At 39.6% G+C, this 17247-nt stretch overlaps 1 long non-coding RNA gene across 1 annotated transcript in view; it reads right to left on the bottom strand.

Moving 5' to 3' along the window:
* LOC122748503 overlaps window positions 1-17247 on the bottom strand; it is a 119321-nt gene that overhangs the window by 28809 nt on the left and 73265 nt on the right. Inside the window, exon 2 of the long non-coding RNA XR_006355612.1 lies at window positions 9425-9543. This is a non-coding gene — a long non-coding RNA (uncharacterized LOC122748503). The remainder of the gene's footprint in view (window positions 1-9424; window positions 9544-17247) is intronic.

The following is a 17247-nucleotide window of genomic DNA, read 5'->3' as shown; positions in this document are numbered from 1 at the left end:
GTTCATTCATCAGACCGCCAAGGTATGTTTACCTTCTGAGGGATATTTGATTGCTTTATGTCTTTTTGTATCTGTTCATATCTGTAAGGACATTTTTGTATCTCATCAATATTGTGTGCAATGACATAAGGCAAGGTAACAAGCATTTATTAAGTCCTTACTGTGTACCAGACACCCTGCTAAGTACTTAAAAGAAGAAAAGTTAGACTTCTAAGAATCCTGAAATCACTCTTTTTATTTTTAGAACCTGAACAATGCAGACAATAGTATATTCTTATCAGAAACTTCCAAAAGGATGCTGGTGTTTTTTTAAGGAGGTGTAGCATTTAGAGGGGAACCTAAAGAGAAAATATGACTTCCGTTCTTCCAGATGTAATAGGGGTTTGACACATGCTTAGATCACCTAAGATGGAATTGCCCATGTGGAAGACGGTAGGGGACTTGGAGTAATGGAGTATTCTGTGTTGGCCTACAGTATACAGTAAAGGCCTTGTTGACTTGAGGAAAAAAATAAATCCTACTACAGATATTTACTGGCTACATGATGCTGAGTGAATCATGTAACATTATTATTATTATTATTATTAATTTATTTATTTTTGCAGGGCAATGGGGGTTAAGTGACTTGCCCAGGGTCACACAGCTAGTAAATGTTAAGTGTCTGAGGCCGGTTTGAACTCAGGTACTCCTGAATCTAGGGCCAGTGTGCTATCCACAGCGCCACCTAGCTGCCCCTCATGTAACTTATTATTAGCATCACTTACCTCACTATTCTAATTTTTATGTCATTCAGATATAAAAGGTTTGAGGACAAATTAATATCATGCTATTATTATTTTATATCTAATATTATTCAGACTATTGCATAGTTGGGTGAAATGGTAGCTATTATAATGGCATAAGAACTTGAGTTATACGCCCATCCTTTGTAGGCTCACTGAAAACATCTTTGGGAAAACTCCAGTAGCAGACAAGATGACAAGGATGATACATACTTCATCCTGTTTCCACATAGTGGTTTTAATTTCTCCTGCTAGGTCTTTATTATATCTTGAAAGCTTTTTAGGCCACATAGTTTAGAGATTATGCATTTCTGGCATAGTGACTTCTATTTAAAATGTTCTTAAATGTCTATGGATCATTGCTATGTTTAGGTGGTTGTGGGCAACAGTTCTGTCTGGAGTGATGCTCTGATTCCAATACGTGCTGTCTGCTGAATTCTCAAGTATATTTAGAGAGTTGTATTTGCACTATAGGGATTTATTGTCTGTTAGTTTTTAAAGGCTAGAGAGCTTCTTGTATCTAATTCTAGCCACTTGATCATGACTTTCTAGTATAGCCCTGGCTTGCCATTCTAGTGGGTGTTGCTATGGGAACATGAGATGCAGAAGCATGGCAGCAAAGCAGGCTTTTTACCCAAAGTTCACAGGACTTAGGCCACTGACCTTGACATTAGAAAGGATGCTGGGGGGGGTGCAGCTAGGTGGCGCAATGGATAAGGCACTAGCCTTGGATTCAAGAGGACCTGAGTTCAAACCCAGCCTCAGACACTTACTAGCTGTGTGACCCTGGGCAAGTCACTTAAACCCCATTGCCCTGCAAAAAAAAAAAAAAAAGAAAGAAAGGATGCTGAGAAAGAATTGAAGACTGAGAATCCATCTCACCTATTCACATGGTGGAATCAAAGGTCCCTGGGCACCTATCCCCACTTCCCAAGACTCTTCAAGGGTTGCTGATTCAAATGATGGAGATGGGGAGCTAAGGAACAATCTAGAGACTGCCAGGAGTGTGTTGGGTGAGAATGGATGGCCCAAAGGCCCTTTCTCCAGTTTAACTTCTGGATGATTAATTTCTTTTTTTTCTTTTGGTGAGGCAATTAGGGTTAAGTGACTGGCCCAGGGTCACACAGCTAGTAAGTGTTAAGTGTCTGAGGCTGGATTTGAACTCAGGTCCTCCTGACTCCACTGCCGGTGCGCTATCGGATGATTAATTTCTGATTCACTTCTGCTTGATGAACAGGAGAAGTGAGTGGGGTGTCAATTATCAATTCTCAACTCCTAATCAAATGCAGCTATTATCTATGCTTTTGTCCCCATTATCATTTCAATTCCTACTCCATTTGCTTAATTTCATATAAAAATTGGGGACTACTAACCCAGGCTAATTGTAGGCTCAAGGATATCTATATCTATATCTGTGTATCTATGTATATACATGTATGTATGTATGTGTGTATACATCAATATGGGCAGCTAAGTAGCGCAGTTAATAGAGTGCCAGGTCTGGAATCAGGAAAACTTGAGTTCAAATCTGGCCCCACATACTTTCTAGCTGTATGGCTCTGGGCAAGTCACTTAACCCTGTTTACCTCAATTTCCTCATCTGTAAAATGAGCTGGAAAAGGAAATGGAAATTACTACAGTATCTTTACCAAGAAATCCCAAATAGAGTCACAAATAGTTGAACATGACTGAAATAATTGAACAACAAAAATACATCTGTATGCCTACACACTGAGAGTCCTCTAAGCACCAAACCTGGACATAATCTGACTGTACGTTATTCTTTCTTTTTTCTTTTCTTTTTTTTTTTTTGGTGAGGCAATTGGGGTTAAGTGACTTGCCCAGGGTCACCCAGATAGTAAGTATCAAGTGTCTGAAGTTAGATTTGAACTCAGGTCCTCCTGACTCCAGGGCCGGTGCTCTATCCACTGCACCACCTGGCTGCCCCCTCTCCCGCCCCGCTGTACATTATTCTTAAATATGAATGCCCCCTATCACATGTGGGATCCTACCTTCTATATGCATGAACTTCATTACAAATGAGAGCTTTTCATGTTAGATCAATTAGATCAATATTAGATTTTTGCAATCTAAATTTTTGCATTGATATATTTCAGTTTTCACCATTTCATTGCATAATGTACACTGATCAAGAAGCCCAAGTTATTTAAGGCTAATCTTTTTGTAATTTCGGGTAGACATGACCTGATACTGAATTATTATTACAAAGTCCTCAGCTTCTATAAGCAAATCTGCATGACTCAGCCATTCTTTCTATAACTGCTTTGAATGGTGACCCTTATGTTTCATTAATATTACATGGAGTTTTATTTGGATAAAATCTAGATCAATTGCTACCCATTTTTACCATGCCAAAAGTTGACTGGTATTTCATAGGTGTTAATTACTTTAAATGTATTCTTCCCATTAAGGTTTGACTTTAGGATGCCAATAAGCTTCTTAACTTGCATGGCCTCAGCTTTCTCTTTGTTTTTTTTGTTTTGTTTTGTTTTTTAGTGAGGCAATTGGGGTTAAGTGACTTGCCCAGGGTCACACAGCTAGTAAGTATTAAATGTCTGAGGCCGGATTTGAACTCAGGTACTCCTGACTCCAGGGTGGGTGCTCTATCCACTGAGCCATCTAGTTGCCCCTCAGCTTTCTCTTTGATAGCTTTATGCTCAAAGTGTCTTGCCTGGAGAAGACTAAAGTATGCATAAGTATCTTCTTCATTCATTGGTTCAATTTAACTGCTAAATTCAAGCTCAAAACCTTCAGTCTCTACCTTTCCTTATATTAAGAATTTTATATTAGGGCAGCTAGGTGGCACAGTGGATAGAGCACCGGCCCTGGATTCAGGAGGACCTGAGTTCAAATCCGGACTCAGGCACTGGACACTTACTAGCTGTGTGACCCTGGGCAAGTCACTTTACCCTCATTGCCCTGCTCCCCACCCCCCCAAAAAAGAATTTTATATTTATCAAGTCCAAATGACATTTTAATATAAATGAAGAAAGTTTTCTTGTGAGGAAATAGCTATAAAATATCTTTTTCAGTAGAGTCATAAACATTTATATCATCCTTCTATATCAAGTGATTAATATCTTTCTTTGACTTAAAATCCATACTTCTTTTTCAAAGTAATGGTAATGTGTTAAGGTCTAGGCAGAACCATAGTGGGTTTAAACTATCTTCCTGAAAGATGCCAAGTTTTATATTAGTTGTTCTTGACATTACTATATTGGTGGCATGTCTTAAAAAGAGAACAGTCTTTCATATGGATCTCAAGTACTCTAGTGTTCTAAGTAAATTTGCAACTTTAAAAATATATTTGTAGTACATTAATATGCCAGGAGTTTAGAATTGAGTCAAAGGTTTTGCAGCATTAATAGTTAATAGCTAGAATTTATAGAGGGCTTTATCATTTGCAAAAGGCTTTACATATGTTATCTTTTATCTTCATGAGGACTTCATGAAGCTACTATAATCCTCATTTTATAGATGAGCAAACTGAGACTGAGGAGTTAAATGACTTGTCCAGGGTCACACAGCTATTAAGCGTCTGAGGAAGGATTCAGATTCAGGTCTTTCTAATACCAAGTTCAGCACTCTAGCCACTTTAATAACAAGCTGCCAGAGTAAAGCTATAATCAAAAGTGACATAAATGTTACCATGCATTTGAATAGTTTGTTCAATAATCACCAAATCAATAATTAGTTGTTATTTATATTTGCATTAAGAATTCCAGGGTTAACTACACTTATATCAACCCTCAGCATATCATTTCAATCAATCAATAATCAAGCTTTTATCTTTTTTTACGCTTTTTTTTTTTGCAGGGCAATGAAGGTTAAGTGACTTGCCCAGGGTCACACAGCTAGTAAGTGTCAAGTGTCTGAGGCTGGATTTGAACTCAGGTCCTCCTGAATCCAGGGCCAGTGCTTTATCCACTTCGCCACCTAGCTGCCCCAATGATCAAGCTTTTATTAAGCACCTACCATATGCCAGGCACTAAGAATCCAAATACAAAGAAGGAAACGATTCCTCTGTCCAAGAAGTTTATGTTCTAATGGGGAAGACATATAAAAGTAGTAGCTAAATACAAGGTAGGAAGGAAGGGATTCTATGAAGCAGATGTAAGGAGGAGGTACATTCCAGGAAAGAGGTATGGCTAGTGCAAAGGCATGGAGACAGGAGACGGATGACAGAGAAAGCCAGTCTGGATCAGTGGTGAAGTGGGGGAAGGAGAATAAAGTACAAAGAGGCTAGAAAGCTAGGTCGGAGCCAGATGGTGAAGGGTTTTGAATGGTAAACAGAAGTTTATATTTTACTTTAGGGACAATAGGGAGCCACTGTAATTGATTGAGTAGAAGTGGCATGGTCAGATAAATGATTAAGGAAAATCACATTGACAGCTATTGATAGCTTGGATTTTTTTTTCCCTTTGAAAACTGCCTGTTTGTTTCCTTTGATTATTTATTTGTGTGTTTGTTTTTTTTTTTTTTAAGTGAGGTAATTGGGGTTAAGTGACTGGCCCAGGGTTGCACAGCTAGTAAGTGTTACATGTCTGAGGCTGGATTTGAACTCAGGTCCTCCTGAATCCAGGGCCGGTGCTCTATCCACTGCGCCACCTAGCTGCCCTTGATTATTTATAAATGGGAAAATTGTTGTTCTTATAAATTTGAATCAGTACCCTATATATCTTAGAAATGAGACCTTTATCGGAGAAATTATATACTTCTATTAAACCTTGTAATAGAAATTCGGGGTTTCATATGCCATCTTCTTTTTCTGTTCTTTATAAATGGAAATTTTCATGGTGTGTGACATTTGTTAAATTCACAATTTCTTTTTAAAAAAGAACATTTGCACCAAAGAGACAATCTATGTTGTGAGATTTAAAATTGGATATTAGATCATAAATCTCCCCTACTTAACTTTTCCCTTAATTTATCTCCCAGACTAGTAAATGGAAGAAGCTTCTGGTTTTCTAGATAGAGCCTTTATTGTATATAAGGTGTTGTTGATTAGAAGGATAGGAAAATAGAAATACAGTACAAATCGTCTTAAATCTAGGCTTAGTCTATATTCCTTATAAAAATTCACCAAACCGAAAAGGCCACCTTTGGAGAGAGGGAGACCGTCTGTGCCACGCCGCCAGGAGTCCCGCCAAGCAGGCAAAAAGGACTACTCTCGTTCTCTCCACCCCGGAAGTCAAAAACCCCGGCAGGCAGTCTGACATGCGCAGCAGGCGGACTGTACCCGGCAGGCAGTCTGACATGCGCAGCAGGCGGACTGTTCATCTCCTCCCCAAAAGGGTGGTCCTTGAAAAACTGGCGTCTTTCAGTTTTCCTAACCGACTGTTAAAAACTTTCATATTTTACCACAATGTCTATAGTTCTGACTCTTTTCTGAGTTCCAGACCTGCGTCTCCAAAAAAGACAATTCTGCAGGAACATCCCACTAGGACCTCAAAATCAAACTTATCTTTTCTCCTTTTGACTTCACCATTTCTGTTTTTGGCATTACTGTTTATCTGTCTCCCAAGTTCATCCCTGGGGTCATCTCTGACTCTACTCTTCTTTAGCTCTCATGTTCAGTCAGTCTTGTTGGTTCTATGGCATCTTTTATCTTTTCCTCTCTCTTCTCATTGTTATCGTCCTGACTACTATTGGTTCTCATTTCCATCTATTGGAAAAACTTTGTAACAGCTCATAGCACCTCCATTCCCTCTCCCTCCATTTTTCATATCACTGCCCAATATGCTGCTGGTCAAGTCATCCCTTTGCTCAGACATCTTCAGTGACATCCTAATGTGATTGTTTGACATTCAAGGTCCTGTTCAATTTAGTCTTATCATCTGTATATATTTACTAGAGTCACCTTGGTTCGCGTCTATGAGGTAAATTTATATAATAGGCCCTGGATTTGTAGCAATTCTGTGCTTAGGAAGTGGCCCATGCTTATGACCCACAGTTAGACAGCAGAACTCTCTAATAAAGGGTTTTAGTTTCCAGCCCTGTGCTAAGAATAACTTTCTCAGGGATTCCTAGTGCTCTGTGTAGTGAATAAAGGACACCAGGCAACTTAAAGACAAGATTTGTCTCAGGTGTGAAGTAGAAGTAGGGCAGAGGCAGGGTAGGGACCACCCTTTCCTCCTGTCAGGTTTTCCTCCAACACTCCTGCTACTGGAATGAGCACCCAACCACCTGCTCCCTTACTCATAGTCATGCATCTCTGCCGGTTCATGCAGAGATGATCTCTCAGGGCTCCCAGTCACTGGCTTTCATATCTTACTGTTGTCATCCTTTGCCCCTCTCTCTTCCTCTCTCCTCACATTCCTCATAACCTACATGGCAGTCTGTCAAAAACTCCACTTCTCTCCCTTCCTCCCCATCTCTCCTCATTCCCCAGGCTGATCTTGAGTTACTTTTCCTCTCTTCCTTGCCTGGGAAGAACTACAAATCCCAGAGGGTTTTGGGGGCAAACCAGCCCTTGCCTTGGGCGATTGAACTATTTTTTGTTCAGAGACAAGACTTGAGTCAAGGTCTCCTGACATTGATCCTAAGCTGAGCTTGCCCCCATCTCATTTTAATATCCTCCAGAGATTTGTATTCAAAAAGAATGGCTTCCCAGCCCCGTCTCCTCTTTCATTTCCATGTCTTTGCTCCTACTATTCACTGTGCCTAAAATATCCTTCTTTTCTCTTTTTACCTGTTGAATGTCTGTCTAATTTTCTTTTAGAGCCTGACTAAAATGCTATTCCAGGGGGCAGCTAGGTGGCACAATGGATAAAGCACTGTCCCTGGATTTAGGAGGACCTGAGTTCAAATCCAACCTCAGACACTTGACACTTACTAGCTGTGTGGCCCTGGGCAAATCACTTAACCCTCATTGTCCTGCAAAATAAAATAAAATAAAATAAAATGCTCTTCATAGCCCATAAGCTCTGGGAGAGCAGGGACCATGTATCTAAATGTTATTATCTCTTACTCTGAGAACATAGTAGGAGATTAATAAATGTCTTTTGATTTTTCTAAAAATAAATTTTGATTGATATCTTTGGTTTTTTCATCATCTATATTTTCCTGCATATCCGTCTTCAACTAGGGGAGACTAACGCTAGTGAGGCAGCTAGGTGGCTCAGTGGACAGGGTACTAAGGTTGGAGTCAGGAAGTTCTGACATTTACTAGCTATGTGACCCTGGGTAAGTCACTTAATCTTTATTTGCCTTAAAACAATGGAGAAGGAAATGGCAAACTGCTCCAGTATCTTTGCCAAGAAAACCCCATATGGGGTCTAGACAAGTCAGATCCGACTGAATGACTGAACAACATGGCTGGTGGATCTCTTGGGTTTAGGAGTTCTGAATCACAGTAAGACTAAAGCTAATCTATGCCCCCACTAAGTCCAGCACCAAAATGTCGAGTCCCCCTGATCCTGGGGAATACCAGGTTGCCTAAGTAGGGACCAACTGGCTCATGTTGGAAATGGAGTAGGTCATAGCTTTAGTGACTTTTAGCAGTGGGGTTGAGAATGAGTGGCTGCTGTACTTCCTTCCAGCCCAGGTGAGTGAAAATAAAAATTCATCTTGAGGTAAAGGATAGGGTTGGTGCCTTGGAGAAGGGTATTCATCCTTGGGTTTATTACAGCATTATAGGTGATAGACATGCCTTGGACTCTTTGGGGAGCATAGATCACACCTAGTAAACTGTCTTTGTTACCATTGGTTCGTCCTTTCTTCAAGGGAAGTAAGCAGCACAGCAGTGCCCCTCCATGCTGGTGAGCTTTCTGCAACTCATCCTACCCAAGGTCAATCAACTGAGCTTTTATTTGGGCTATCTGGACCTTAAAAATGGAAAGGAAATGGCTAATTTTCCTGGCAAGTAGTTGATAGCACCTGCACTTAGAAACTGGTAGGAACTATTATTTCCATAGCTGAAAGCTAGCTCTGCCTGCCAACATCTGACCCAAAAGACTGGACTTGGACTTGGCCAATGTTTGGCAAATAATATGAATGAGAAACTTGAGAAAACTCCAGCTGGTGCAAAAGCTCATTTAGAGGAAGCAATTGTGTGGAAAACAGGAATCTTGGTTCCATTCCTAGCCTCAATTATAATTCTGTGAGTGAACTTCATCTCAGCTTGGTCAGAAGCATGCTCTGAATAAAGAAACAAAATGATAAGGAAAAGGCTGACCTTGCCCAGTGGTGAAGTAGGTCATCCCCTAGGTGTCTGATTTGAAGGGGCCTGGAGGTCCTTCATCCCCAAGTGTCAACCAACCCTACTAGACTTGCTGGACTGTCTGAAATTTTCCTGTTAGAGATTCATTCCTTTGGGTTTATAATCTTCTTTCAAAATGCAAACATCTCAGCAAAAATACATGTACTAAATTTTGTGAGTCATTCATAACTTAGTGCTTTGGTTCCCAAACTGTGCTCCATGGCACACTGGGGCCCTATAGTAAATTACAGGGGTCCAAGGGATGCTTTCAGTGATTAAGGGAAACACAAGTAGTTGCCATCTATCAGACACCACTTGAAGGACTAGCTAGTACTAGTGCTAGTTCACAGTTTCAATATTAAATAGAACTATATTCCCTTTTGGTCACGTGCTTGAATGTTTGAGATACATTTTCGTTTACCTGTAACTTTGTTTACATCAATAACTTCTTGAATTTTCTTCTTTGCAATGTCGTATCTTTGCAAAGCTGTTTTCAAAGGTTTCTCTGGAAAAAGCAAGTACTTCAGGAAAATCAATGTCCTGGAATAGGAAATGAAAGGGAGAGGTCCAAATTGATTCCAAGATTTAAGAAGTTGTGCAGTGCCCAACAAGTGTGTGCACTCCCCATAGTAAGTAAGTCTGGTTATTTAAGAATGTGCTCATGAACTGAGAAAGTCTGGGAAACTTTGTTTTCAGGTGAATTAGTTTATAGATTCATTTTCCTTGGATTAGCCTCTTTTATCTTCAGTCTCTCCCTTTCTATTGGCTCCTTCTCTGCACTCTACAGACATGTTCAGGTTTTAAGGATGCATCCATCCTTTAAAAATATTCAGCAGCTAGGTGACAGTGGATAAAGCACTGGCCCTGGATTCAGGAGGATCTGAGTTCAAATCTGGCCTCAGACACTTGACAGTTATTAGCTGTGTGACCTAGGGCAAGTCACTTAACCCTTATTGCCCCACCTCCCCCCCAAATTTCATTTGACCTTGCCATCCTATAAAGCCATCATTTTTAAAAAGCTTCCATTTCCTCACCTTCCATTGACTTCTCATTCCTTTTTTAAATCATAAAAGTATTTTATTATTTTCCAGTAACATGTAGAGATAGTTTTCAACATTTTTCATAAGATTTTGAGTTCCAAATTTTTCTCCCTCCCTCCCTTCCCTCCCCCTCCCCAAGACAGAAAGCAATTTGATATAGGTTATATATGATTTCTCAATATGGCTTTCAATCTTACCACTCAACTGAAACTTCTCTTTGCAAGGTTATCAGTGACCTTTTAGTTGCTAAATCCAATGGCCTTTTTTTAAGTCCTCTTCCTTCTTGATCTCACTCATTTCCATTTCCTCCTGCTAGATATTCCCTCCTGCCTGCTGGTATCATCCCAAAGGCATCTCAAACTCAACAAGGCTAAAATGGATTTTATTACCGTCTCATCCAATCCCATCCTTCCACTAAAGCTCTCCATTTCAGGTAAAGTTACCACAGAAGGATGATCTTGGAGTCATCCTGGAAACCACTATGGGAAGAATGCTGGCTTTGAAATAGGAAGGTAATTGGACTAAAATATTGGTTTTGACACTTACTGTATGAGCATAGGCAAGTCACTCAATTTCTCTGAACTGCATTTGCCCTATATATAGCATAGTCATTATAGTACTGTATTTGTTATTTTCCTATTTATTCTGCCTGGAATTAGATATGTCCTTGCTATTTCCTCCATTAAAATGTAAGTTCCTCAAGAGTAGGGATTATTTTATTCTTTTGATCTGTATCTTTGTCCTAGCACAGTACCCGGCACATAGTAGGTGCTTAGTAAATAAATGTCTGTTGATCAATTGACTGAAAGGGTCCTTATGAGTAAAGAGCTTTTGCATATCACCTTAAAATTATATGCAAATATGAGTTCTAATTATTATTATAATTATGGTGATACTCAGACTTGTATAAGTAGAGCCATATAAATGTCAATAACCCCAAAATGCAGATCACTAGGGAACCTGCTTTGATATCACCCTGGGAATGTTCAAGGGAACACTGGAAAGACAATAAGACCCAATGGATTTAGAGTTCTCCTTGAAGCTCTGCTGCTAACTTGCTATGTAGCTTTGCTTAAGTTATTCAATTACTTTGTTCCATAAGGAGCTGAAAAAACAATATTATCAATGTTAATAAAACTTTTAAAAAATGTATCAAAAGTCTACAAGTAGGGGGCAGCTAGGTGGCACAGTGGATAAAGCACCAGCCCTGGATTCAGCAGGACCCAAGGTCAAATCTGACCTCAGACACTTGATACTTACTAGCTGTGTGACCTTGAGCAAGTCACTTAACCCTCATTGCAAAAAAACAAATAAACAAACAAACAAAAAACCAAGTCCATAGGTAAGTACCATATAAGTGCCAGTTTGGGGTGTTTGGATATTAACCCTGTTATATCTTTATGTACAGTTCCCATATTACAGGGGAGTAGTATTCCCAAAGTTGGCTAATTGTTTGCATCTCTTCTCTTATTCGGTACTGTATGCTATGCACTTTTCTGAAATCTCCATTTTGGATGCCCTAGTACTAAGGAAAAATGTTTTTTCCTTTCTTCAGGTTATGATTAGACAGAAAGATTTTCCAAAGTGTGTATTTTTTTTAAAAAGTAAATAATAGGGGCAGCTAGATGGCGCAGTGGTTAAAGCGCTGGCCCTGGATTCAGGAGAACCTGAGTTCAAATCCAGCCTCAGACACTTAACACTTACTAGCTGTGTGACCCTGGGCAAGTCACTTAACCCCCATTGCCCTGAAAAAAAAAAAGTAAATAATATTGGGGGGCAGCTAGGTGGCACAGTGGATAAAGCACTGGCCCTGAATTCAGGAGGACTTGAGTTCAAATCCGGCCTCAGACACTTGACACTTACTAGCTGTGTGACGCTGGGCAAGTCACTTAACCCTCATTGCCCAGCAATAAATAAATAAATAAAGTAAATAAGATCAGTTATTCTAGAATGACTATTGTACTATTAAGTCAAAATGACATTAAAGTCTCATTGGTTATTGCTATAACAAATAAAAAGCAAAAATGGATATCAAATCTATATGAAGGTGAAACAATACACCTAAAGCCATACAGAAGACTACTAATTAAAAGTAATGCCTCATGACCTGAGATGAAAGGACATTGAAAGTGGCTAAAATGGTGCAATACTTTCCCAAGATGTAAAGTCCTTATTAATTGATATAAAGAGACAGCCAAAACCTATTTTTTGTAAACTGTTTGGATGAATATGAAATTAATCCATGATCTCACTTATTTGGAAGTTCCCTTCAATGATGCAGATCACAACCCATTCATATTTCTCCATATCTTCCCCTAAATTCACCATAGGTGAAGGCAATGTGCTAGAGGCCTTCCTTGATTTCTCCTCACAATTGGAGGAGACTAGTGGAGTACTTTTAACTGTTTATTTGTTATCCCTGACCTTCTCCATGTAATCAGTCCATATTCACTTCCTAGTATATGATACTTTGATAACAGTTAACTGTTCCTCATTGGTTATATTTTATAAACTATTCCCCCCACACACACCATATATATTTTCCTTGCCCTTTGTGTGATACTAATTTTTCATTTCTTTGAGCTTCAGTAAACTATCCTAATGAATAGAATATTTTAAAATCTTTGGTGATATCTGTAACAAAGGATTTGTTTTGCTTTCTTTTTCAATGGGGAGAAGGGAGGTAGGATGGACAGAAGAAATTTGGGGTAATTGAAAAAATTTTAATTTAAAAAATTAAAATAAAATCTTTGATGAGACAGGTTTGGGAAAGTATATGGAAACTCATTACTAGGTCTCACAGTGGAGATAAGAATATATCTGAATAAAGTCAAAACTTTCCTGATCAAAAATCTTATTTCTAATACAGATTGTCATGAGCAACCATGGAGAAAGAAATAGCTGTAAGATGGAGAATACTAAAGATGTTGATAGTTCTCTGTGTTCCCTAGTCCATAGTCCTCATTAGCACAAGCTGAGAACCTTTTCATTGGAGGACCTGTGTCCTTCTGGGAAGGAACCATTTTTATTTTTTTTTAAGTTTTTTTTTTCCTTTTTCTTTCCTTTTTTTGGTGGGGTAATGAAGGCTAAGTGACTTGCCCAAGGTCACACAGCTAGTCAAGTGTCAAGTGTCTGAGGCTGGATTTGAACTCAGGCCCTCCTGAATCCACCTAGCTGTCCCCAAAGGAACCATTTTTAGCACTGAATATTTACTACTTAATTGGACATGCCAATTAAGTGTCACAGCTGTGGCTGGGGGCTGATGCAGAGAAAGATGAGATAGAAGGATCTTTAAGGGATTTGATTTGGTCTTGTAAGGTACTGTCTCTTTTGTATTAGACATTTTGGTTGCTGAAAGGGGCAGAAAATGAGCATCTATATAGGGAAAAATGATAAAATCAGCTTGAGAGGAAACAGCCTCCCGAATAAAATGTTGGGGAGAGATACAAACTGTTCTGAGGAGCAGAGAGAAAAGCAACTCAGATGAATGTACTAAGAAGACCCGTTTGAAGGCTGAGCACTCACTGACTGAGGCCACCATAGCTTCAGGGCATTTTGGGTCCATTGGCTCATCTGATTGATGTGATTGTTTTCAGAGGTTTGGAGGTTATAACTGAGAAATTGTAAATCAAATAACTGTTTGGGTACTATGAGATTATATAAGGCTTGTTGGGGTCACATGTGATAGAAAGGTAGAATTTTTTAGCTTCACATCATAAGTTAGAATATCCAGTGTGAAGTAAGTGGACTTGAGGTCATAGTGTTAAGATATTGGCAAAAACTCAGGCTCAGTTTGGTGGAACAAATAAATCTAAGCAATATGGATCACTGACTTGTGGTGGTAGAGGGACTTGCACAGCTCAATGAAACTATGCGCTATGCTGTGCAGGGTTACTGAAGATGGACAGATAGATCATTGTGGAGAGCTCTGATAAAAGGTGATCCACTGGAGAAGGAAATGGCAAACCACTCCAGCATCTTCCCCCCTCCCCAAACCCAAACAAACAAACAAAAACCAAAAACCCATGGACACTATTAAGCAATGAACATGAGCTTGAACAGATTTTCAAAGAAAATAGAGAATAGAAGGACCTGGCTTTCTACAATCCATGGGGTCATGAAAATTTGATGAATGTTAGATGAATGAATGAATACCAAAGGTCTCCTTTGCCTCTTGTGGAGTGGACATGGCCACTCACACTGCTTGAATGAGCAAGGAATCATCAGCTATAGTCCTTCCAACAAGGAGGAGGACTACCAGCCCTTATGCCTGACCACATGTACTGACAATGTCTCCTTTAGACTGATGGGCACTGCTACATGAAGTGCCAATGCCCTTAAGGACTCCTGGGTTTTGCCATGAACCCTGAAACTGAACCTATAAAATTTCCGGACTTACCATCTGCCCTACAGCTGAATCCTTCTATGTGTTCTGTCTCCTCTAATGAGAATGTGAGCAGATACTATCTTCCTTTTCTATTTTCTATATCCCCAGTACTGGGGAAGCACTAAACAAATATTTTTTCATTCATTCCTTCATCCGTTCATTCATCTGCATGAACAGACTGCTTTAAGAGCCAATAGTCAAAGGGCTAGTGAAGGTGGAAGAAGTGAACACTTTTCAACCGTGACAAGTGACCGATAGTTCCATGGACAACATAAAACTAAAGATGAACCCAGATGTCATTGTAGGACTTGTACAACAGATTGCAGAATGTCAGCTGTTGCAAAAAGAGAGAGTACAAAGAACTATGCAACAGAAGAAGCCAAATTCTGTTGTCTTCAGAACAACTTCTCTCCTATGGGTCTCAGTAGTGAAGAGAGACCCTGTGCCCTGGTAACCTAGATCCAAAGGAAGAAACCTGGGAAAAGCCTGATGAGAAATGAAACAGTGGACATAACTATCCTCCTAGAAGAGATCATGGAATCAGAGGTCACAATAGTTAGAGGCAAGAGCCCCCATGATCAATTTGTAATTGGAAAGGCACAGCTGAGCTCCATTACAATTACATACTAGTTGTTGTCCTTTGCTCTGGAAGAGGATCATGACATCAGGAGGTGAAGTCATGACTCGTAGTGAATTGAATTAAAGTAAGGGAGGGCTTGGCAGTCACCAGCCTCACTCTTCTCCAGAACCATCTGAATCCAGTGGCAAGATATAGATCAGGATGACTGGAGATGGCCCCGGATGTTTAAGGCAATTAGGGTTAAGTGACTTGCCCAGGGTGACACAGCTAGTAGTAAATGTCTGAGGTGAGATTTGAACTCATATCCTCCTGATTCTAGGGACAGTGCTGTATGCACTGTGCCACTTAGTTGACTCACAATTACATATTAGAGGAGACAAATGGAGAGCTGGTGAGGAAGAAGCTGAATTGGAATGACCCAGCTTCAGGAAATGAAGTCAGAAGCCCACCCAGACCCTGAAGACCCTGAGTCTGGCCTTGGCAAAAACTCTTAATGGATTCTTTCCACCCTAACTCATAGGACTTCATGAAGAAATGGCTATGAGGAAGAACTTGGAAAGTATCTTGCCATGATGAACAGTGGATTCTAAGGGATCATTGCATTCTAGCCATTCTATAGGCAATATTTGCAGAAGACCCTTCTATAGCCCATGAAGAGGCTAGAATTCTGAGGACTGAATAAGCACTACCCATATTGGTGTGAATTTGAAGTGCCCAAGGAAGTCACAGCCATCAGCAAAAAGGGAAGACATCCTGACTCCTCTGTCTAGACCTGCACAGTGCCTGGCATATAGTAAGTCCTATATAAATGTTATCTTTTATTATTGTTGTTACTATTATTCATTGTTATCATCTCTGATGTGTCAGCATTGATTGGGATGAACTCCAGACTATTCAAGAATATGGAGAATACTACATGATAAATACTGTAGGCCCTGAATTAGAATATAATACCTATATACCCTGCCCAAACATACCTCCCTGAACAGAAATGTATAATTCCAAATTCTTTTCCAGATCCATTGGACCAATTCACTGTTTTGTCAACAGGAATTGTACCTTTCTTTCCATAGCCTCTGCAACATTGACTGCCAACAAGCCCTTTGGTTTGGGTTTTAAAGCATGGACAGAATTCAAGAAATGAATATGGGAAGGAAAGTCATTCCTAGAATAAAGAACCATTTGAGAAAAGACACAAAAATTATAAAGCCCAAGGCATGCTGAAGAGACAAAGAGAAGTCCAGTTTGTCTTGGCAGTAGAAAAGGAAGGGGAGTAATATGAGATAAGGCTGGGGAAGTATAGTGGTGCCAGATTTTGGAGGGACTTTTTGTGCTAGGCAAAGAAGTTTGAACTTTATTTTATAATAAGATTTGCAAGGAGAGGAGTGTTATGACCATATCGATGACTAAGGAAGATTAATTTGGGAGGAATGTAAAAGGTGTTTTGGAGGAGAAAACTTAGCACAATGCTTTCTCATTCATTGATTGAGAGGGGAGTACCTTAACCAATGGCCTGCTAGGAATCTATTGTAATAGTCTACACAGGAATAGACTGGATCTGCACTAGGGTGTGGTAGTAGGAATAAAGAAAAGATGGATTAAAGAGATGGAGAAAAATTGACAGGATTTGTCAACTGATCTCATATGAGAAGCAAGGGGAAAGGGAAGGTCAAAGATAATTCCAAGATTTTGAACATGGAGTATAAGATCATATATTTAGAATTGGAATGGACCTTAGAGGTAATCATATTAACCAACACACACACACACACACACACACACACGCATACATAAACACACACACATATAAATGAATGGATCATCTGGATTTGATGGAACTGCCTTATTATCCAAATAGATTTTATGAGACCCTGGAAAATGCCCTTTGACTAAAACTTCAGGCTGAACCCAGATAGCTGGCAGATAAGTCCCTATTTACTAACTTCTTTCCCCAGGAGAGTAAACAAATCAAAATGCCCCTTTTGACTAAACTTCAACTAATGAGTCCCCATTTACTATCTTCTTTCCCCAAAAGAGTAAATAGATCTTATCATTCTCCTTAGCAAATATCTAGGCATCCTTGTCCTTGGTAAACCCTTACTGTGTCTTTAAGCTGCCTGTTATAGTATTTGCTTTAGGTTAATTTGTATTGTGCTAATAAAACTGACATGTAACCAGTCAAAGAAAACCTTATATACCCTCAGAAAGAGGGAGTCCTTGAGCCCTTTTGGGAAGGG

Source organism: Dromiciops gliroides, chromosome 3 (assembly GCF_019393635.1).
Source record: "Dromiciops gliroides isolate mDroGli1 chromosome 3, mDroGli1.pri, whole genome shotgun sequence".
Taxonomy (NCBI): Eukaryota; Metazoa; Chordata; class Mammalia; order Microbiotheria; family Microbiotheriidae; genus Dromiciops; species Dromiciops gliroides.
This window is presented reverse-complemented; position numbering and strand designations above follow the sequence as displayed.